The 21,816-nt window shown below is 51.3% G+C and overlaps 1 long non-coding RNA gene across 1 annotated transcript; it reads right to left on the reverse strand.

The window, feature by feature from the left end:
- Window positions 1-38: 38 nt before the first annotated feature.
- LOC149128820 (uncharacterized) lies at window positions 39-20,312 on the reverse strand. Its single transcript, XR_016224456.1, has 3 exons — window positions 19,734-20,312; window positions 13,058-13,216; window positions 39-534 (listed from the first exon to the last, which is right to left on the reverse strand). It is a non-coding gene; the product is annotated as an uncharacterized LOC149128820 (long non-coding RNA).
- Window positions 20,313-21,816: the final 1,504 nt, after the last annotated feature.

Consider the following 21,816-nt stretch of genomic DNA (forward strand, 5'->3'; position numbering starts at 1 on the left):
TCGGGGGCGGGGCCTGAGCCTGCAAGGAAGCCGTATTTGTAACCTGCTCCGTGCTCAAGTCATTCTTCACGGGCAGATGCGCGTGGTTTCGCTTATTGCTTCATTATGTAGGCTCTGTGGTCAGACTTGGGTCAACTCCTGGCTGTGACACAGCCCTTGTGACCGTGGGCATATTCTTCAGTGGTACATGGGAAGGTGGGTGAGGGAGAGCGAGGGGAACAGCTGGTATTAGCAGTAGTAGTTAGTAGACGAACCAACCACAGATAGCAATAGGTGATTGACTTGGCTTTAATTTGGGCACGTGGCGTGGGAGGCAGAGACTTAGATCTGCAATGAGAAGCCTCACCTGCTGTGTGACCTCAGGCAGATGCACCTGGGAGTGATGCTGGTGTCCCGGAGGCGGGCTGTCTCTTCCATTCGCTCAGTGCAGAAAGGCTGCTGCCGCGTTTGGATCCAAGTGACTGACTCTCTCAAAGAGTTACAACCAAACTCAAAGAAACGGTGTGTGCTAGTCCAAAAACGTATGGCTTTTCTCTATTACAAAGAAAAGGCCAGAAAATGTTAAATTTTAGTGACAACATTTGTCAGGTAGGACTTTTTTTTAAGACCAGCGTGACCCAAGTTTCCCACTAATATTTAATGGCTAAAGTTTGAAATGCACAATCCAGTGTCACCTTGTGTAAAGCACATACAAGCCAAGATGCACATCCTTCTTCCTTCCTAGCCGTTGGTCTTACCCAGGTGAAGAAAACCTCAGGCTCCATGACACTCACAACACTCCCAATAAAAGGAAAAAAATATAGATAAATTGGGCTACACCAAAATTAAAAACTTTTGTACATCAAAGAACCATACCGAAGTAAGAAAAAAAAAACCCACAATGAGAGGAAATGTTTGCAAACCAGCTATCTGAGAAGGGCCTAGTATCCACAATATATAAAGAACTGTTTCAACTCACCAACAAAAAGACAACCCACTTTGAAAATGAGCAAAAGACCTAAACGGACTATTTTCCCGAGGGGATACTCCAGCTGGTGAGCAAGCCCGGGGGAAGATGTTTATCATTGGCCGCAATGAAATGCAACTCAAAAGCACAGAAAGATACCATCTCACCTCCACTAGGGTGGCAAGGACTAGAAACTAGCAAGTGTTGGCAAGGATGCAGAGAAATAAACCTCCTGCACTGCTAATGGGAATGCAGAATGGTACAGCCATTGTGGAAAATGGTTTGTTCCCCAAAAAGCTAAACGCAGGATTACCATAGGAGCCGGCAATTCCACTCCTGGGCGTCTGTCTGAAAGAACTGAAACCAGGTGTTCAAACAGAAACTTGCACGTGAATGTTTACGGCACTGTTCAGGACAGCCAAAGGCTGGAACCCACCCAGTGTCCATCAGCTGCTGAATGGGTAAAGAAAACATACTGTAGCCACACAAAGGAATATTATTCAGCCGTACAAAAAGAATGAAGTAGTGATACACGCTGCATCATGGGTGAACCTCAAAAACACCCTAAATGATAGCAGCCAGACACAAAAGGCTGTAGGAGTTAGGAAACAGCCAGAAAAAGCAAACCCACCGTGAGAGAAGGCAGATGAGCACTGGCCAGGGGGCTGAGGGAAATGCAAGGAGGGAGAGTAACTACTTAGTAGGTGTGGTGTTTACTTCCGAGCGGATGAGAATGTTCTGAAACTGGGTAATGGTGACGCTTGCACCATGCTGTGGAGGGGCTGCATGTCACTGATGGTAACATTTTACCACATCTTGAAAAATTTCTGATTCTGACCATGTTTGAGTAGGTAATGGAAGGTAAGAGGCCTGGCCAGGTGTGGGACTGTAGCAAACTGGAGTGTGAGTGTGTGTGTGTGCGCACTTGTGTGTGTTTGTGTTGGGGGTGTCCCTTTGAAAGGGAGCAACCGCTGTACAACTCCAGCTGGCCATGGCAGAGAAAGACTTGGGCCCACTGTTGCCGGGTTGTCTGATCTTTAAGAGAAGTAACTGCTTCTCACATTTGGACGGAGCTGCAGCTTCCAACTCAGGAGGTCCGTGGTGGGACCTGAGAACGTGCATTTCCAACAGCCCCTCGCCCCTCCCCCCCCCACCATGGCACTGCAGGGCCGCAGAGCGCACTTTGGATAGCACAGGTCCAGGCCATGGGCTCTGAAACATTGCTGATCCCTGGAAGCACCCCACCTGCAGGGTTTGGAAACCACCGATGCTCGGCCTCCCCCGCCCCGAGACTCTGATGTCACAGGTCAGGGGTGGGATCTGAGCACCCTCTCTCCACCACCTACAGGGCAGCAGACTTGGAGAGCCAGCACTCTGCTGGGGGCGGGGTGGGGGGGCTTCCCTAGGCTCCAGCCAGCTCAAGGAGCATCTGAGGTTGCAGAGGATTTCTAGGGGATGAGGTAACCTTTCCCCCACCCCTGATAGTAAACTTTAGAGAATCATCAGTCCTTGGGACCTCCTCCCCAAGCAAAGATTCCAAGCCTGAACACCGAGGGCCATGGACCATAACTCAGCGCTGCACAGGCGCCGGGATGTTGTAACTCCCGGCAACCTGTTGATCTACTTGGGCTGGTGACTCCCTCTCCTTCGGCGTAGGGCCCTTTGTTGGCAAGTTTCATGTAATGGGGCCGGGATTGTTAACTAATGCCTCAGCAAAGCTGAGCCGAGACTGCTTCTGTGGAGAAAGGAGGAGTGCGTGCCCTGATCCGCGTATCCCACGAGGTGGCACAGGCTGCAGGCACATGAGTCATTTTGGTGGGGGCACACGAGGGAAATGAGCCAGTGGATGTGTTCTCGCCTCTCCCGCTCCCTGTCTGCAGGAGAACCTGCGGCCACTTCCAGCTTCCTGTTTTCTCTGCTTCTTTCGTGGCCCAGACGACCTGTGATCCATGAGAGGGGGACTTCCCCCAGCCCCAGCCCCAGCCCCAGCCCCAGCCCCAGCCCCAGCCCCAGCCTGCTGAGGAGGATGTGGTTCAGGATGGAGGGACTTGAGCATCCTGGCAGGGCCTCCTCTGTGGGTGCACAGCCCAGGTTATCCATGCTGACTCTGTCACCTAGTATAGAGACCACCTGGGTGGTTTTCTCCCCCACCCCATCCCCTGGGGCTTTCCCCCTTAATGTGGGCTTTCTGAACATCACTGTGTCGGTTCACAATAGAGGAACCTCTGTAGGAAGGAACACACCGAGGGGCAGTCTCTCCTGGACAAGGAGGCAGCTACAGAGAGATCAGCCCGGCCCTGTTGCCTTAGCCTGTGCTGGCTTAGTAATCTGGGAAAAGCAATCTCTTCACTGTGGGCAACCAGGCAAGCCCTCCTCTGGAGAAACTTTTTTTAGATTTCCACCTGCCCTGCACCAGAAGATAAAGGGATGAAGGCAAAAACATCACAGTGGAACCCCAGTACCTCCAGGGCTTACAGAGCACCTGACACAGAGCTGCCGCTCCATCAAAGTTTGTAGAATTAAGTTAACTGAATGAATAATAATGAATAGGCATCATTGCATGTCTTTTTGGCTCTGAAAACTCAAGACCCAAAGCTGAACCCAACGTCTGCTTCACCTCTGCTCACATCTCGTCTTCAGAATAGCCGGTTCCATAATTGTCTGGCTTTGGCCATTATCTGTTGTCATGGACCAATAAATAATACATACACTTACCTACGAAGTTGTTCTTAAGCGTTCTTGATTAATCTAAACCTCATCACTACTGAATGGGTACATTCACATCCCAGTTTATGGATGACACAACTAAAACACAGAGACGCTAAGTCATTGGTTCGAGGTCATGGGTTCAAGGTCATACCACTAACAAGTGACCAACCTAATTCTAAGTCCCTGGATTAAAACAAGACCTCCCCTTTCTCCGCGAGCACTTGGCTCCCTGTATTGGTTCAGAGCTGGGATCAGAACCCAAGGCCTGCAGATACCCCGTGTGGCTAACAATGGCCTGAATCATAGGGGGTCAGCCCTGCCTGGAGCCTGGTCCTGGAGTGCGATTGTCTGGCTGGAGTTGCGCCAAGGAAGGATGAACGTAGCCCAGGGTTCACCCACTGTGTGGATGAATTTAATCCACATAATGGGGTTATGTGGTTTCCCGTGCCCTTATTACCCCAAATTGGGCTTTTCTTTTCAATTACCTTTATTACAAGCATGGTTGCAGCTTCAGACCACAAACCACTTATATTTTATTGGCAAGTGCTTCCTCTAATCGTTATTGCTCCACTGTATAGATGAAATATGGGTCCCCGGATGCACTTGCTTTGCAGTTTTATGCCTGCAATGTGCCTGAGGGTCTCTGGCCTCGATCCCTTCTCTGCCCCCACTGCTACCAGCCGGGTTCAGCCCCTGCCAAGTCCAAACCTGACTCAGCCTCCAGGCCGACTGCTCTAACCCAGCTTCCCTGCGTTATCTTTTCTTTTTAATTTTTTAAAAAGATTTTAATTATATATTTGAGAGGCAGAGTTATGGGGGTAGGGGGAGGAGAGAGACAGAGAGAGAGGTCTTCCATCCACTGGTTCACTCCCCAAATGGCCGCAACGGCTGGAACAGGCCCGATTCAAAGCCCAGGAGCTTCTTCCAGGTCTCCCATGTGGGTGCAAGGGCCATGCACTTGGGCCATCTTCCACTGCTTTCTCAGGTTAAGAGCAGAGGCTGGATTGGAAGAGGAACAGCCTGGACATGAACTGATGCCCACGTGGGATGCCAGCACCGCAGGTGGAGGCTTAGTCCACTCTGCCGCAGGGCCAGCTCCACTTCATCTTTCTATCCATGCCATTCCTCTGTCTGACTCCCAGTCAGATGGCATGGTAGATTCCCATCACTCGATGCCAGGAGCTCTTGGGGAGACCCTCCTCCCATGAATCCTCACCATGAACTTCATGTTCGTGCCACAGTGGACAGATTTGCGTCTTCCAGACCCGGCCTGCAGCTCTCTCTTCTCTGCTTTGCTCGTGCTGTTTTCTCTCCTTTCAGGTCTTTTGTTCACACCTTCACTTATTAATTGTGTATTCACTCATTCAGCAACTTCACCATGCACCTGCTTCGAGCTGGATGCTGTGCTGAGGACTGGGAATCTAGCAATGACCCAGTTTGGGCCTTCCCCTCAAGGTGCTGAGTCTAATGCGAACTCCTACAGGTCACATCCATGGCCAGCGGTCACAACCTCCTCTCAAAGAACTGTTCCCCTCTCCTTGAAACCTTGCTCAGCGTTTCAGTTGGAAATCACCTCTTCCCTCTCTGGAGACCTCTCTCTTGATCCCCATCCCCACCCTCTAAGCACCTCCCTCCCGTAACCTTCCTTATTTTACTCTTGCTTTGCACACGCCTCACTTCACCTGGATGATACGAGATGCATTCCGGCTTCTTGGGGCAGAATCCCTTTATCCCAGCACCAGCAGGTGGACGCCTATCTGCCTATGCTATCAATTGATGTTACTGCCACCTTAGCCAGTGACATCACAACTCAGAAAGACAGCATCTCTCAGCTTTGCTGTGATGTAATTCACATATCATAGAATTTACCCATTTAAACCGTACAATTGGTGCAGCAGTTAAGTCACTGCTCCGATGCCCTCATCCTACGTCTGAGTGCTTGCTTTGAGTCCCAGCTCTGCCACTTCTAATCTAGCTTCCTGTTAATGTTCAGGGAGACAGCAGAAGGTGGCTCAAGTGTGTGGGTCCCTGCACCCATGTGGGAGACCCCGGATAGAGTTCTGGCTTCAACCTAACCCAGCCCTGGCTGTTGTGGGTGTTCAGGGGGCAAACCAGTGGGTGGGAGATCTCTGTCTCTCTGCCATTCAAATAAAATGAAAATAAGTACAAATTTAAAAAATCATTTTCACTATATTCACAATAATTCACCATAATCAGTCTTGGAATATTCTCATGATCCCCAGAAACCAACCCCATGCCCATTAGCAGTCACTTCCCCACTTCTGCTCACACCTGCTCAGCCCTAGGCAACCGCTCATCTGCTTTCTGTCCCTATAGATGTGACTGCTCTGCACATTTCATATCCATGGGGGTCACACAATACACGTGGCCTTTTGTGTCCGGCTTCTTTTACTTAGTATGACTTTTCAAGGTCTATCCATACCGTGGTTGATGGTTCATCTTTTTTTTTTTTTTAATTTGACAGAGTTAGACAGTGAAAGAGACAGAGAGAAAGGTCTTCCTTCCATTGGTTCATCCCCCAAATGGCCACTACAGCTGGCGATGCACCAATCTGAAGCCAGGAGCCAGGTGCTTTTCCTGGTCTCCCACGCGGGTGCAGGGGCCCAAGCACCTGGGCCATCCTCCACTGCCTTCCCGGGCCACAGCAGAGAGCTGGACTGGAAGAGGAACAACCTAGACTAGAACCCGGTGCCCATATGGGATGCTGGCACTGCAGACGGAGGATTAACCAAGTGAGCCATGGCACCGGCCTGACAGCTCATCTTTGCATTGACAGATAACATCCCATTGTAAGGATACACTGTGTTTGTGTTATCTACTCATCCATTGATGGCCATTGGTTTATTTCCATTTTTTGGCTATTATGCATATGTTGCTATGAACAGTCAGGTGCAGTTTCTCTATGGATGTGTTTATCTTTTCAGTTGGATAGGGACCACGAAGTGGAGTTACTGGGGCACACAGAACTCTGTATTTAACTATTTTTCATTCCTACCAGCCGTGCACCATAGCCCCAATTTCTCCACATCCTTGCGAGTTCTTTACATATCTGTATGCCCAGGATTTGGAATATTTTCTTCATGCTTTCCATATTTTCTAAGATCTCCAGAATGATCACTTTCTTGGTAAATAGAATGCATAACCAGAGTTCGAGCCAATACATATGAAAGTATAGAAGCTATCCTAATCAAGTTTATGAATGAAAAGGACAGTTAGTGTCTTTTGAGAAAATCAAGATCCATTCCTGGGAGAACGGACCAATGAGTCACATATAGAATTACACGGGGTCAAGGTGAGCTTCCTCCTTCCGGTGGAAACATTCTACCAAGATTTGTCGTGCGAGGAAGGCGGCCTTGGGTGACTCCACGAGCACGTTCAGCCTTCAGTAAGTAATTTTCAGTTCCGACAGGAGTAGATCTTTCCCTTTTAAGAATGTGTTTACTGATAGAAGGGATGGGGAGAGTGAGATGGCACTGCCCCACCCGCTGGCTTACTCCCAGCCACCAGCAATGTCCCAGGACTAGGGACAAAAGCTGAAAGTCAGGAATCCAGTCCATGTGTCCCCCATGGGTGGCAGGAACCCGGTCCCTTGAGCCACCACAGCTGCCTTCAGCGGAAGCTGGAGTCAAGCGGAGGTGGGCATGGAATCCAGGCACCTCAATCCACAGTGTGGCTGCGAGCCCGACGGCCAGGCCAAACCCCAGCCTGGGAAAGATCTGTCTTGAGAAGCGTTCACAAAGCAACAGTCTGAAGCTCTGGGTGTCCCCCAGAATTGGGAGGGCACCGACAGTGGGCATGACGGAAGAGATGTGATCGGGGGTCTGCACGGAGGGTGTGGGGAGGTGGGGTACATCCTGCTGCCTTGGGCTGTGCAGACCACAGCGGGAGCTCAGGCCTCGTTCTGGACACAGCCGAGGCCATCAGAGGACGGTGGCAGGCTGGGGAGGGAAGAGCCTAGCAACTTCCGCGTAGGAAGAAAGTGTTGGAAGAGAAGCCTGGGAAAGCAAAAGAAGATGGCCCAAGTGCCTGGGCCCTGTACCCCCGTGGGAGACCGGAAAGAAGCTCCTAGCTTTGGAGTGGCCCAGCTCAGGCTGTTGCAGCCATCTGGGGAGCAAACCAGTGGATGAAGACTTCTCTCTCTTTGTCTCTCCTCTCTTCTGTGACTCTGCCTCTCAAATAAATAAATTCTTTTATTTATTTATTTATTTATTTATTTATTTTGACAGGCAGAGTGGACAGTGAGAGAGAGAGACAGAGAGAAAGGTCTTCCTTTTGCCGTTGGTTCACCCTCCAATGGCCGCCGCGGCCGGCACGCTGCGGCCGGCACACCGCGCTGATCCGATGGCAGGAGCAAGGAGCCAGGTGCTTATCCTGGTCTCCCATGGGGTGCAGGGCCCAAGCACCTGGGCCATCCTCCACTGCACTCCTGGGCCACAGCAGAGAACTGGCCTGGAAGAGAAGCAACCGGGACAGAATCCAGCACCCCGACCGGGACTAGAACCCGGTGTGCCGGCGCCGCTAGGCGGAGGCTTAGCCTAGTGAGCCGCGGCGCCGGCTAATAAATTCTTTAAAAAAATAAATAAAAATAAAGGCTAGATTAAAAGAAACAATGATGTTTGGTACACGGATACATTGTGGCATGGCTTAGTCAAGCTAGTAATATATACATTAACTCACACACTTATCGTCTTTTGTAGTGAGAACACTTAAAATCTACCCTTCCGGTAATTCTCAAGTACAAAATGCCTGCTGTTAACTATGGTCGCCACGGTACCCATTCCTCCTGCCTGGCATCCTGCACCCAGGCTCCAGCATTCTGCCGTCTGCTCCTCTGAGATCAGTTTCTTCAGACGCCACGTACAAGTGAGCTCGTCCAGTGCCCATCTGTGTCTGGCTTATTCCGCTGACGTAACGTCCTCCACATTCCTCAGTGTCATTGCAAACACCCGGATCTCCACTGCGCACAGACACAGCACAGCCCTTGTCCTGTCAGCCGGACAGGTGTGACAGTATGCCCGTGTCTGCGCCATCGCAAGGGGGCCATGGCCAGCATGTAGTACGCAGTCTCTTGGACATTCACCTGCCTTGGTTATATTCCCAACAGGACTGCTGGATTACACGGTAGCTCTATTTTTAATTTTTAATGGGATGCTTCATTTTTCTTATTTGATTTTTAATGAAAACAAATGGCTCTGTCTTTTGTTTTTCCTCTTTTGATAAAGACCTGACAAGATGCAGCCTTGTGGCGTAGTGGGTAAAGCTGCTGCCTGCAGTGCCGGCATCCCATATGGGCGCTGTTTTGAGTCCCAGCTGCTCCACTTCTGATTCAGCTCTCTGGATGGCCCAAGAAAGCAGTAGAAGATGGCCCAAGTCCTTGGGCCCCTGCACCTGCCTGGGAGACCTGAAAGAAGCTCCTGGCTCCTGGCTTTGGATCAGTGCAGCTCCAGCCCTTGCAGCCATTTGGGGAGTAAATCAGCTGATGAAGGATCTCTCTCTCTCTCTCTCTCTCTCTCTCTCTCTCTCCTTCTGCCCCTGCCTCTGTAACTCCACCTTTCAAATAAATAAATACATCTTTTAAAAAAAAGACCTGACCTGACAAGAAATTTTTTAAATTTTATAACAAAAACAATAGGACGTGTGCAAGGAGACCTGGCACCACCACTCACCCTCAGTACTGCGGGGACACTTAAGTGGGAGGGACGGCAGCGACAGGGAGCAGCGGGCCCACCTGGCCAAGCACTCTGCATTGTTAAGGAGGGGCTAAACATCTCAGTTGCTCTGTGAAACCTTCCAGTTTCCAAAAGCTGCTGTTAGAGAGCATACATAAGGGGGCTGTGGTGCAGTGGGTAAAGTTGCTGCCTGTGACACTGGCATCCCATAGGGGCTCCAGTTCACGGCCTGGCTGTTCCACTTCCAATGTAGCTCCCTGCTAACACCCCTGGCAAAGCAGTAGGAGATGGCCCAAGTCCTTGGACCCCTGAACCCACATGGGAGACCCAGAAGAAGCTCCTGGCTTCTGGCTTCTGGCTTCAGCCTGGTCCAGCCCCAGCCATTGCAGCCACTTGGGGAGTGAATGAGCTGATAAGAGATTCTCCCTCTCCCTCTCTCTCTGTAACTCTGACTTTCAAATAAATAAATAATTCTTAAAAGGAAAAGAAAACACAGGCTTAAGCCCCTCACCCCATCTCCACTGTGCTCTCCCGCACTCTGCTTGCACTGCCTGGGACCTGGAGCTCACCCCTAGGAAGCAGCCTTATCCATTAGCACTCCAGCTAAACCGAAATCTGTCTCCGCAGCTCGCCTGCCCACCCACCCCCGGCCTACAGGGCCTCAGCCATTGGTCCTCACCTTGCCTCCAGGCCACGCACTCACTCACGCATTCACCCCCAGGGCTTGGTTACCCAGCATCTGAAGGATCCAACGGGTGGTGATGTGACTTCCCTAGGAGCTAAAAACATGTTTCTTTATCTCCGGGTCCCTCAGAGTCCTCTTGCTACTGACAGCCTGCATGGGGGGAGGCCCAGAGGCACCCTGGCTCCCCTGTGTGTGAACCCTGCAATGTCCCAGCTCCTCTTCTGGTTGGAAGCTGCCCAGGGAAAGGAGTTCTCTTGTGGACTTGGTATGCGGCTATGGGCAACAGCCTGGCACCATGGACAGCACAGGGTTCACTGGAATGTCACTGGTGTCCCTGGTGTCCCAGCCTGGGCCTCCACATGTGATAAAGAAGGGTGTCACCACCCACTCTGTGGCAGGTTCGGAAATGTTCATAAATCACTTTTGAGGGCAGATGCTACACAGTATGAGACTGTGGGGGGGGGAGGCATCTGGCCTGTTGTTAAGCTGCTGTCCTGTATCAGCACCCAGGTTCGAGTCCTGGCTCCAGCTTCCTGCTAATGCACACCCTGGGAGGAAGCAGGCAATGGCCCAGGGGATTAGATCCCTGACATCTAGGTGGGAGGCCTGGATGGGGCTCCCGGCTCCTGTCTTCAGCCTGGCCCAGCCCCAGCTTTTGCAGGCGTTTAGGGAGTGAACCAGCAGATGCGTGTGTGCTGTTTCTGTGTCTCTCAGGGTTTTTTTTTTCCTGATTTTTTAAAAACTTTATTTAAGGTATACAAACTTCGGCCGGCGCCGTGGCTCAATAGGCTAATCCTCCGCCTTGCAGCACCAGGACACCGGGTTCTAGTCCCGGTCAGGGCGCCGGATTCTGTCCTGGTTGCTCCTCTTCCAGGCCAGCTCTCTGCTGTGGCCAGGGAGTGCAGTGAAGGATGGCCCAAGTGCTTGGGCCCTGCACCCCATGGGAGACCAGGAGAAGTACCTGGCTCCTGCCATCGGATCAGCACAGTGCACCGGCCGCAGCGCGCCGGCCGCGGCGGCCATTGGAGGGTGAACCAACGGCAAAAGGAAGACCTTTCTCCCTGTCTCTCTTTCTCACTGTCCACTCTGCCTGTCAAAAAAAAAAAAAAAAAAAAAGGTATACAAACTCCATATATTTCATATACACAGTGTCGCTCCCCCATTCACGGAGGAACGACACAGGACCCGGCGCTGTTCTTTTGCCCGGCCCTTCCCGGGTTAGCTGCTGCTCATTCCCTCAGTCGTGGAAGGACGACGCCGTCCCGGGTTAGCTGCTGGAGGGGCGGCACCCCCCCGCCGCTTTCCCCACTTCCGCAGGGGAGCGGCACACCACCGGCCGGCTCTCTCGGGGGCTGCTCAGATGTTCCTCAGGTGTTCCTGGTGCATGTTGTCTCTCTCTTCCTTTATAGTCCTCTTCCACCAATCCCAACTCTGCTACCCACACGCCGGGCACGCTGCTCTCCTCCAATCAGGAGCAGGATCAGCTCCTGCAGCTCATCAGTCAAATTGGCGAGAGGCAGCTGTGTAGAAGTTGTTTACCCCTCTCCCAGCACCATATTGTGGGAGAGCAGATGCATAAATAAGTCTTAATTCCAGTAACTTAGTCTAGTCGCAGTTGCTCCCCACACACAGAATTAGGGACATAGTGATTCTTCCCACCCTTCCTCCTCCTTCCTCTCCTATCGCCACTTTTATTTTTACAATGATCTACTTTCAGTTTACTTTGTACTCATAAGATTAACCCTACACTAAATAGAGTTCAACAAACAGCAAGAAGAAAAAAACACTGTTCCTCAACAGAAGAGATAAGGGTTTCTGTGCCTTTTGGACTTTAAAAAAAAAAAAAAAAAAGGACTGAAGGATTGTGATGAGTATATCGACACAGAACAGAAGAAGGAAACCACAACCCCACTGGGCTGGGTTAAAATCCAGGCTTGATCAATCTGGGCGATTATTAAATGCTTCAGAGCCTCAGGTTCCTTGTCTTTAGGGTGGGGATAAAACTGCCTACCCTGCATTCAAACTTGGAGTATGTTGACCGTCCCACACAGCAGGTGTCTGGGAAGCCTAAGGATTGTTGTTACTGACAAACAGCAGAGGGCACCAAACCATTCTACAAACAACACAGGCAAACAACCCAGGTCTCAGGTGTCCCTGGCTGCAAACACAAGAAAGCCTTTATCCACTGGCCGTCGGAGAGCCACCAAGTGTGTATGTTTAAACACACACACAGACATACACAGAGACGTACACACACATGTACAAATGCATGCACACATTCAGGCACACACATACATATACACACATGCGTGTGTGCATGTATCTACACACAGGGGAATACACATATGTACACATAGATGCACACACACACACACACGTATGTATACACACACAGAGACTCCTTTTATTGGAAAGGTAGCGACCGTACTTCCCACAGTACTGTGGGGCGGGGTCATTTCTGAACCGGAGCAGCCTGGAGTTAGCAGGAAGGCTCACAGAATGCGGGTCTCGTCTGTGCCCAAGTCTTGCGCCGTGTGACGTGCGACAAGTCACCACCTGTGTCTGACCCCCTCTTGTAGCCCAAGAGGGCTGGACTAGGAGATCTGTAAGGGACCTTCCTTGTGTCTATGGCTAAGAATCGCAACAGGCAGATGCCACAGCATGCCATGCCACAGGATGGCAGCATGCTGGGAGTGGGGGTTGGGATGGGGGGGGCAAGGAGCAAACGACCTCTGGATGCCCCTCCTGGGCTGGGACTTGATGACTTCTGCACAGTCAAGGGAAGCCATGCACGGGCTAATCCTGGCCACACAAAGCAGTGCGGTTAGGGCTGCTGGGCGGGGGCGCGCTTCCTGCAAGTGCACACCACACTTCTCTTTTGTGCAGGTCGATGCCCAAGCCAGCGAGACCACCCAGCCTGACAAAGAAAGGAATTCTTGTGTGCAGTTGACAGCCCTCAGGTTGACAGCTTTCCATTTGCCCTGGAGGCTGTCACCACAGAACAATGGCAACGAGGGTGGCTCTTACCTGAGACACTGGGGCGCTGCCGCAGGAGATGGCAGGCTGTGCTGGGGGAAGGCAGCGTCCCCTCCCGGGACAGGAAGGCTGTAAGATCACTCCTGCCTGCAGCAGACTTTGCTTGGAGGGGCTGTACAGGACCATTTCCCACAGGGACGGTGTCTCACTCTGCAGATCACAAAGTAGCAGCACTTAAGACATTACTCTTCACTTAAAAAAATACATTGATTTTCTGATACACACAAAACCCTAAATAAATCTCAGATGTGGGGCTGGTGCTGTGGCGGAGCAGGTAAAGCTGCCGCCTGCAGTACCAGCATCCCGTACGGGACTAGTTGGAGTCCCAGCTGCTCTACTTCCAATCCAGCTCTCTGCTATGGCCTGAGAAAGCAGTAGAGGATGGCCCCAAGTCCTTGGGCTCCTGCACCTGCATGGGAGACCCAGAGGAAGCTCCTGGCTCCCAGTTCCTGGCTTTGGATCGGTGCAGCTCCAGCCATTGCAGCTATTTGGGGAGTGAACCAGAGGACGGAAGACTTTCTCTCTCTGTCTCTCTCCCTCTGCCTTTCTCTATAACTTTGCCTTTCAAATAAATAAAATAAATCTTTAAAAAAAAAAAAAAGGAAAGTTGAGTGCAAGGATGCAAACCTGGCATGAGTGTGCAAACTTCTGTGAAGCTCTGGATGGTGCACTTGAAATTAGTGCATTTTACTGCATGCAAATAACACCTCAGTGACATTGATTAAAAAGCGAATTGGCAAAAAAAAGTTACAGTGATTTTTTTTTATCCACATGTTTTCAAAAATAAAGATCATTCACAATGCCATTACCTGGAGGTAAACATGATTACCATTTTTATATTGACAGTACTGGTCCTTTTTCACAATATGAGATCACATGGTTTTATAGTCTGATTTATTTATAGATGTATTGAATTGGCAATATAAGTGCATAGTTAAAATTTCAAAAGGTACAGGCCGGCGCCGCGGCTCACTAGGCTAATCCTCCACCTTGCAGCGCCGGCACACCGGGTTCTAGTCCTGGTCGGGGCGCCGGATTCTGTCCCGGTTGCCCCTCTTCCAGGCCAGCTCTCTGCTGTGGCCAGGGAGTGCAGTGGAGGATGGCCCAGGTGCTTGGGCCCTGCACCCCATGGGAGACCAGGAAAAGCGCCTGGCTCCTGGCTTCGGATCAGTGCAGTGCGCCGGCTGCAGCAGCCATTGGGGGGTGAACCAACAGAAAAGGAAGACCTTTCTGTCTCTCTCTCTGTCCACTCTGCCTGTCAAAAAAAAATTTCAAAAGGTACAAACAGGCACAAAGTGAGAAATAAAACTCTGTCCCGTCCCACTCTCCAGAAGTAAGCACTTCCATGGCTCTAGTTACACAGTCCCTGAAGATACGTCATTCATGTACAAGTAGACTCGTCTGACCGGCTTTAAGGGCGAAAACTGGTAGCATATGCTACACAATGTGCATCTCTATTAAGCTACATTTTTTAAAGATTTATTTATTTATTTGAAAGTCAGAGTTACACAGAGAGAGAAGAGGCAGAGAGAGAGACAGAGAGAGAGGTCTTCCATCCAATGGTCCACTCCCCAATTGGCCGCGATGGCTGGAGCTGCACCGATTCGAAGCCAGGTGCTTCGTCCTGGTCTCTCATTTGGGTACAGGGGTCCAAGGACTTGGGGCATCTTCTACTGCTTTCCAAGGCCAAAGCAGAGAGCTGGATTGGAAGTAGAGCAGCCAGGTCTTGAACAGGCGCCCATATGAGATGCCAGCGCTTCAGGCCAGGGCATTAACCCATTGTGCTGCAGCGCCAGCCCCATTAAGCTACATTTTTAAAATACTATGGCAGAGTCAGCATTGTGGGGCAGTGAGTTAAGCTGCTGCCTGCGACACCAGCATCCCATAAGAGTGCCTGTTCAAGTCCCAGCTGCTTCAGTCTGTGTTCCAGCTCCCTGCTAATGCACTTGACAGATGCTCCTGAACCCACGTGGGAGACCCAGATGGAGTTCCAGGCTCCTGGCTTCTGCCTGGCCCAGCCCCTGAGTTGCAGCCATGTGAGGAGTGAACCAGCATATGGAAGCTCTGTCTCTCTGTCTCTGTCTGTCTGTCTCTGTCTCTCTCTCTCTGTGTGTGTGTGTGTGTGTGTCTCCCTCTCTCTCTGTAGCTTTGCCTCTCAAATAAATCAGTCTTTAGCAAAAAATATCATGGCAATGCGGATCTCTTTCTATGTCACTTTCCAAGCTGGCTTTTGACTGAAATAGAACATAAAAGCAGAGACCTGCAAAAGTCATAAATGTAAAGCTCACAGAATTTTCACACCCTGAGTCTACTGTTGTACACAGTAGCAGTTAAAAAAATAAAATAATAAAAAAAAAAGAACGTCACCAGCCATCCAAAATATCTTTCAGAGCCTCTCCTGGTACTGACAGTTCACTCCTGTTTACTCCCCTCCAGTCAAAAGTACACAGTCCTGGGTCACCGCTGTTGTGTAGCCAGTGAAGCCACAGACTGAGGCGCCAGCATCCCATGTGGGTACCAGTTCCAGTCCCGGCTGCTCCATTTCCCATCCAGCTCCCTGCAATGCACCTGGGAAAGCAGCAGAGCATGGCCCAAGCGCTTGGGCCCCTGCACCCACGTAGGATACCTGGATGAAGCTCCTGGCTCCTGACTTCAGTCTGGCCCAGCCCTAGCTGCTGAAGTCATCTGGGGAGTGAACCAGAGGATGGAAAATCTGTCTGTCTCTCCTTCTCTCTCTGTCACTCTGCCTTTCAAATAGATAAATAAGCTCTTTCTTTAAAAACAAAAAAGTACACAATCCTGACTTCTAATTCCCAGTTAGGTTTGCCAGGTTTTGGACTTTATATGGAATTATTCAGTGTTTCTTTTTATGCCTATATTCTTTCACCCAACAGAAAATGATTGGGATTAATTCACATCACTGTATCTAGCAATTTCATGCAGTCGTATTGTATGGTATTTCTCTGTGTAACTATATCACAATTTGCTCATCCATCCTCTGTGTTGCTTCTCTGATGAATGACATTCCTGACTTTTGCCATTTTTAACAGTTTTTATTTTAAAATTTTTTCTTACATATCATGAGCACTAAACATCTTTGTGAATTATCATCTTTTTAAGATTTTATTTTTTTTTAGATTTATTCATTTACTTCAAAGTCAGAATTACAGAGAGAAGGGAGAGACAGGGAGATCTTCTACTAGCTGGTTCACTCCCCAGATGACCGCAACAACCAGGGCTGGGCCAGGCTGAAGCCAGGAGCTGCATCCGTGTCTCCCATGTGGGTGCAGGGGCCCAAGGACTTGGGCCATCTTCTACTGCTTTCCCAGAGAGCTGGATTGGAAGTGGAGCAGCCAGGACTGGTGCCCCTATGGGATGCTGGCACTGCAGGTGGTGGCTTAACCCGCTGCACCACAGTGCCCGCTCCATGTCAGCATCTTTTTCACTCATCATTACTTCTGCCCTTTTGTGGTCTCTAGGAGCCCTGTGTCTGGCGAGATGGCAATGGTTGGCTAAGGCAGCGGTGCAGGGAGCAGGAGAGGATGCCTTCCCCTTTGGACACTGCTGGAGGTTCGGCAGGACCCAGGGCTCATCAGCTCCACTTTACAGATGAAGGCCCCGAGAGAGGAACAGCTGGGGCCTGCTAGGGCGGACCTGAATCCCGGACTCCTTAAACAAAGCCTGGAAAATGTGTGTTTGTGGGAGAGAGGAAGTCAAAGGTGCAAGGTGGGTACACAGACAGCCCTTGAAAGGAATGTGGGTTTTGTGATTGGGTTTTTCCTATCCTTTCTAAGCTTGCTTCGCATGCCAGCAAAGGGCGTGTGCATGCGCTGGGACAGGGGGAGTCAGAGTTGCATGCCAGTCCTCAGCCTGGGGCATGTGTGAAGCTCAAAAGTCCCTCCTGGTCTTCGGGGTCTGCTGAAGCCCAGCTCCTGCCAGGGAATGCCTTGGAATGAGACAACCCAGCGGTGGCAACCAGGCCTTGGTTCCGCCTAACATGGCCCATTAAATCTTGTTTTGTGATCCGTATGTGGGCTTCAAGTTCATAAAACTCCCCTTTGGTTACAAAAGAGATGAGCACTATGTCTCATGACCTCGAAACAAAACACTGAAAAGATAAAAATGCATCTTTGTGTGCCTGGGACCCTGCATATCCCAGAGGGAAGTCTCCTTTATGGGAGATAAGAGTGATGAGCTTCATGGCTTTGGGCAAAGGCACCCATCTCGGAGACTCAGGATGAAAATCAATACGTGTAAGGCTCCGAGGGCACGCAGGGATGAGCCTGCTGAATGCATTAACCCAGGGTTCACAGAACGTCTCCGGTCATTGAACCTGGTCTCAGGTCACTCCCAAGACCTCTCACCAGATAATGATTCCATGGAACTTAATTTGGGCCAATGCTGTTACAGAACACAATGTCCATGATATGCACTTCCCAGGAACACTGCAACACTTTAACACATTAATACATTCCTCCCTTAATTCAAATTTATGGCTGAATAACAGTGACCCTATTTTTTTTAAATTTTTTTCTTTTTGACAGGCAGAGTGGACAGTGAGAGAGAGAGACAGAGAGAAAGGTCTTCCTTTTGCCGTTGGTTCACCCTCCAATGGCCACCGCGGCCGGCACGCTGCGGCCGGCGCACCACACTGATCTGATGACAGGAGCCAGGTGCTTCTCCTGGTCTCCCATGGGGTGCAGGGCCCAAGCACTTGGGTCATCCTTCACTGCACTCCCGGGCCACAGCAGAGAGCTGGCCTGGAAGAGGAGCAACCGGGACAGAATCCGGCGCCCCAACCGGGACTAGAACCCGGTGTGCCGACGCCGCAAGGCGGAGGATTAGCCTAGTAAGCTGCGGCGCCGGCTTATTTTTTAATCCAAACAGGTGCTGGTTAGGTTCTATGACAACAAATTCCAGGAGATCGCTCAGATTCCTTGATGTTTGTGCTGTGCTTTCAAATGCACCCAATATTCCTTATTCCTGCTTTCAGAATAGGGGTATCTTTTTTTATTTGACAGATAGAGCTAGACAGTGAGAGACAGAAACAGAGAGAAAGGTCCTCCCTCTGCTGGTTCACCCCCCAAATGGCTGCCATAATCGGAGATACACCTATCTGAAGCCAGAGCAGGTGCCTCCTCCAGGTCTCCCATGCGGGTGCAGGGCCCAAGCACCTGGGCCATCCTCCACTGCCTTCCCGGGCCACAGCAGAGAGCTGGCCTGGAAGAGGAACAACCAGAACTAGAACCCGGTCCCCATATGGGATGCCGGCGCCGCAGGTGGAGGATTAACCAAGTGAGCCACAGCGCCCGCCCGACAAATTTCTTGCACAATAAAAATGTCTGTATGATGAAAAAGCCATGGCTCACTTGGTTAATCCTCCGCCTGTAGCGCCGGCATCCCATATGGGCACCGGGTTCTAGTTCTGGTTGCTCCTCTTCCAGTCCAGCTCTCTGCTGTGGCCCGGGAAGGCAGTGGAGGATGGCCCAGGTACTTGGGCCATGCACCCGCATGGGAGACCTGGAGGAGGCACCCGGCTCCTGGCTTCAGATCGACACAGCGCGCAGGCTGTAGTGGCCATTTGGGGGGTGAACCAACGGAAAAAGGAAGACCTTTCTCTCCGTGTCTCTCTCACTAACTCTGCCTGTCAAATAAAAAAAAAAGAAATTTGTCAGTATATACTTTCATTATATTGCACTTTTTGAGTAACAGACTTGCAGCCTATTAATATTCATAAAACAGCTTAAGAATGTTCAGTAGGATTACCATCATGAATTTTTATTGAAGTAGATATAATTTTCACGAAAATATGGAAATGAATTATCCATTTGGGGTCTTAGACTATTTCTGAATAGAATCTTCTTTTCGATGTGACTGATTAACAAGCCCTTTAAGATTTCAGAAAATACAAAAAAGCAGAAAGAAGTCCGGCAGGCGCTGCGGCTCAATAGGCTAATCCTCCACCTGCGGCGCCAGCGAAGTTGACAGCTCCCGAACCATAGCCCTGGCTTCTGCAAGGCAAATGAATGGCCCTTCCCCCTTCCTCTGCAGACCCGCAGCCCTGCTTCCGGGCTCTCCCTGGTGGTGTGCAGCAGAAGGAATCTCCGTCCAACAGAATGGTGAGCTTATTACAACCCCCTTCCACTTCCTCAGTCAGAGCTCTCCCGGGAGCCCTCGGCCTGAGCCCTCCACCCCTGGGTTTTCACTTGCGGCTGACAGGTGCCGTGCGTTCACCATGAACAACACACCAGCCTGGGAGGCGCCTCTGGCTTTGGTAATGGCCGCAGGTGCTCCGGTCTGCCTGCTCACCTGCCTCGCCCGTGCCAGGCAACAGTGACACGGCTGGTGAGGACGGGCCTGCCTCTCCCAGGTCTCTCATGCCCAGGGCCCGGAGGGATCTGCTGGGCAGGGCAGCTTGTGTGTTCCCGCCCGGGATTCCCCTGGGAAAGCAGGATTCCCAAAGATAGCACTAGCACTTTGAACCTGGAGGGAGTTCCTGCTTCAGTCTGAGTAAAAAGGTTCAAAAGATATCAGGTGAAATGCAAAGCGCATTCAAACCAAGCCAAGTGTGAGGTCAGGAGTGGAATTTGCTGGTAACAGCTAGAGAACAGTGAGAAAGGATCCAAAGTATTTGTCCCCCTTGAACAGATCTCACCCTGAAACGCACCCTTTGCCACCTGACGTCGCTCCAGACGAGCAGATTCCCAGGCCGGGGGCTCACGGGGCCTTCTCTTCTGATGCCCCACAGGTGCCTGGAAGGCTGGCCGGGAGGTACAGCATCCCCGAGAGCAGCCATCAGCTTCCTCACATGTACAGGAGGGATTCTGAACACATGAGCCCTGAGGGTCTGTCTCATGTTTCTTTAAAAGAAGAAAAGATTTGTTTATTTATTTGAAAGGCAGAGTGACAGGGAGAGAGAGAGAGAGAGAGAGAGAGTTAGAGTTCTTCCATCTGGTGATTCACTCCCCAAATGGCCACAATGGCCCCAGGCTGGGCCACGCCAAAGCCAGGAGCCAGGAACTCCATCCAGGTCTCCTCCATGGTGGCAGGAACTCAAGCATTTGGGCCATCTTCTGCTGCCTCCCAGGCACATTAGCAGGAAGCTGGATCAGAAGCAGAGCAGCCAGGACTTGAACCAGCACTCTGATATGAGATGCCGGCATCACAGGTAGAGGCTTAACCCACAGCACCACAACACTGGCCACTAGCATCTTTTCTATATCAATGCAACAGCATTAAACGTTTATCTTCCGACAGCCTTGCTCCTAGCTCCAACAGGTTCACCTGTTCACAAGGAGAGGGGAGGCCCGGGAGAGCCTTGCAACGCAGAGCCACGCCTGGCACGTGGTACAGGGGGTGCAGGGGGCCAAGGCACTGGTGGAGGGGGAGGCTGACTTGTGTAGGGGTGAGAAGGTGACATGGAAGAGGTGGCATTTGCCTGGGCCTTGAAGGACATCAGCAGGAGGAAAAGGGTTTGTCGGCGGGGAAGAGCAGGAGCGAGGCAGGGACACGGGGTGAGGGGTCTGCGGCAGCACACGTCCCGTGTCACCGCTGCTCGAGGGGCTGGCTGGGGTCGCCTCTCAGCCCTGCACCTCTCCACCTGGTATCAGCATGTCCTTTGCTGCCATGCCCGAGACAGACGGCTGCGTTCTTGTCATTCCAGGGTTGCTTCTGGTGCCTGTGGTGATCCTTGAGTGCTGATGGAAACCAAGGTGACCAAACATCCAGGAGCCAGCCTGTGCGCCCCCTTACAGAGGACATGGTGAGGGTTACAGCGGAGGCCTCCGTGCCTGAGGCTCTGAGCAAGCTGCCCCTTTGCTCACAGGGTGTTGTGAGCATGTCCACGGCAACCACACCACGGGGGCTTCAATGTCACAGAAAGGAACAGGAGTTAGGGGATTCGAACCCACTTATTTACAAGGCGACCTTGGCCTGGATTCTCCTCCCTGGGGAGCCTCGCATTTCTTTATCCATTACATGGGGATAATGCTCTTTTCCTACCTATCTCGGAATGGCCACGTGGGTTACAGGGGAAGAATCAGGGGCCAACTTCGACGGTACCTTCTCCATCCCTTGTTTTATAAATGAGGAAACGGAGGCCCAGGGAAGGGCAGTTACCTGTCCATGATCACCGAGCCGATGAGTCTCTGGGCCAAGGCTGGCACTCAGCAGGCTGTGTGGCCTGTGTGCAAGGAACCTGGACTGGTGGTGTGAGTGTCTTTGGAGGTCACCAAATGGCTGGACTTCAAGCTACCGGCCGCTGCTTTCTTTTTCTAAAGGTCTGTCTGGAACAGATAAAACCCCAAGCCTCTGCTTCCCAGCTGTGGTGGGGAAGAGTGGGGGCTGGGTAAGTGATCCCTGCATCGGGGACCCCGTCCTAATCCCCCGACAGCCCCTGACAGCCCCGACAGCAGTGGCCTCGCCTGCCGCCAAGCCCCCGCCGCAGGAATGCGGGGAATGGGCCCTGTGCGTGAGGCCACTTGACCTTCTGCAGGATGACCCAGGGATGGGGACGGGGAGCCTTTTAGTGACAAATGACTCTTACCTGCATTGGGTAAACATTCTTGAAATCTACCCATCACTCTCGAATACTTGTCCCCTCGACCTGTCCTTCATTCTTTCCAAAACATAAGAAACTAGAAAACGGCTCACAACCCCTCACTAAAAATAAAGCAACGGAATATACTCTCTTAAGGAACAGGCCATTTGCATTGTGTATGGGGGGAGGAGGGTACCGGGAAATAGAACAG

Source organism: Oryctolagus cuniculus, chromosome 1 (genome assembly GCF_051225735.1).
Source record: "Oryctolagus cuniculus isolate XC-2025 breed Fujian yellow rabbit chromosome 1, ASM5122573v1, whole genome shotgun sequence".
Lineage (NCBI taxonomy): Eukaryota > Metazoa > Chordata > Mammalia > Lagomorpha > Leporidae > Oryctolagus > Oryctolagus cuniculus.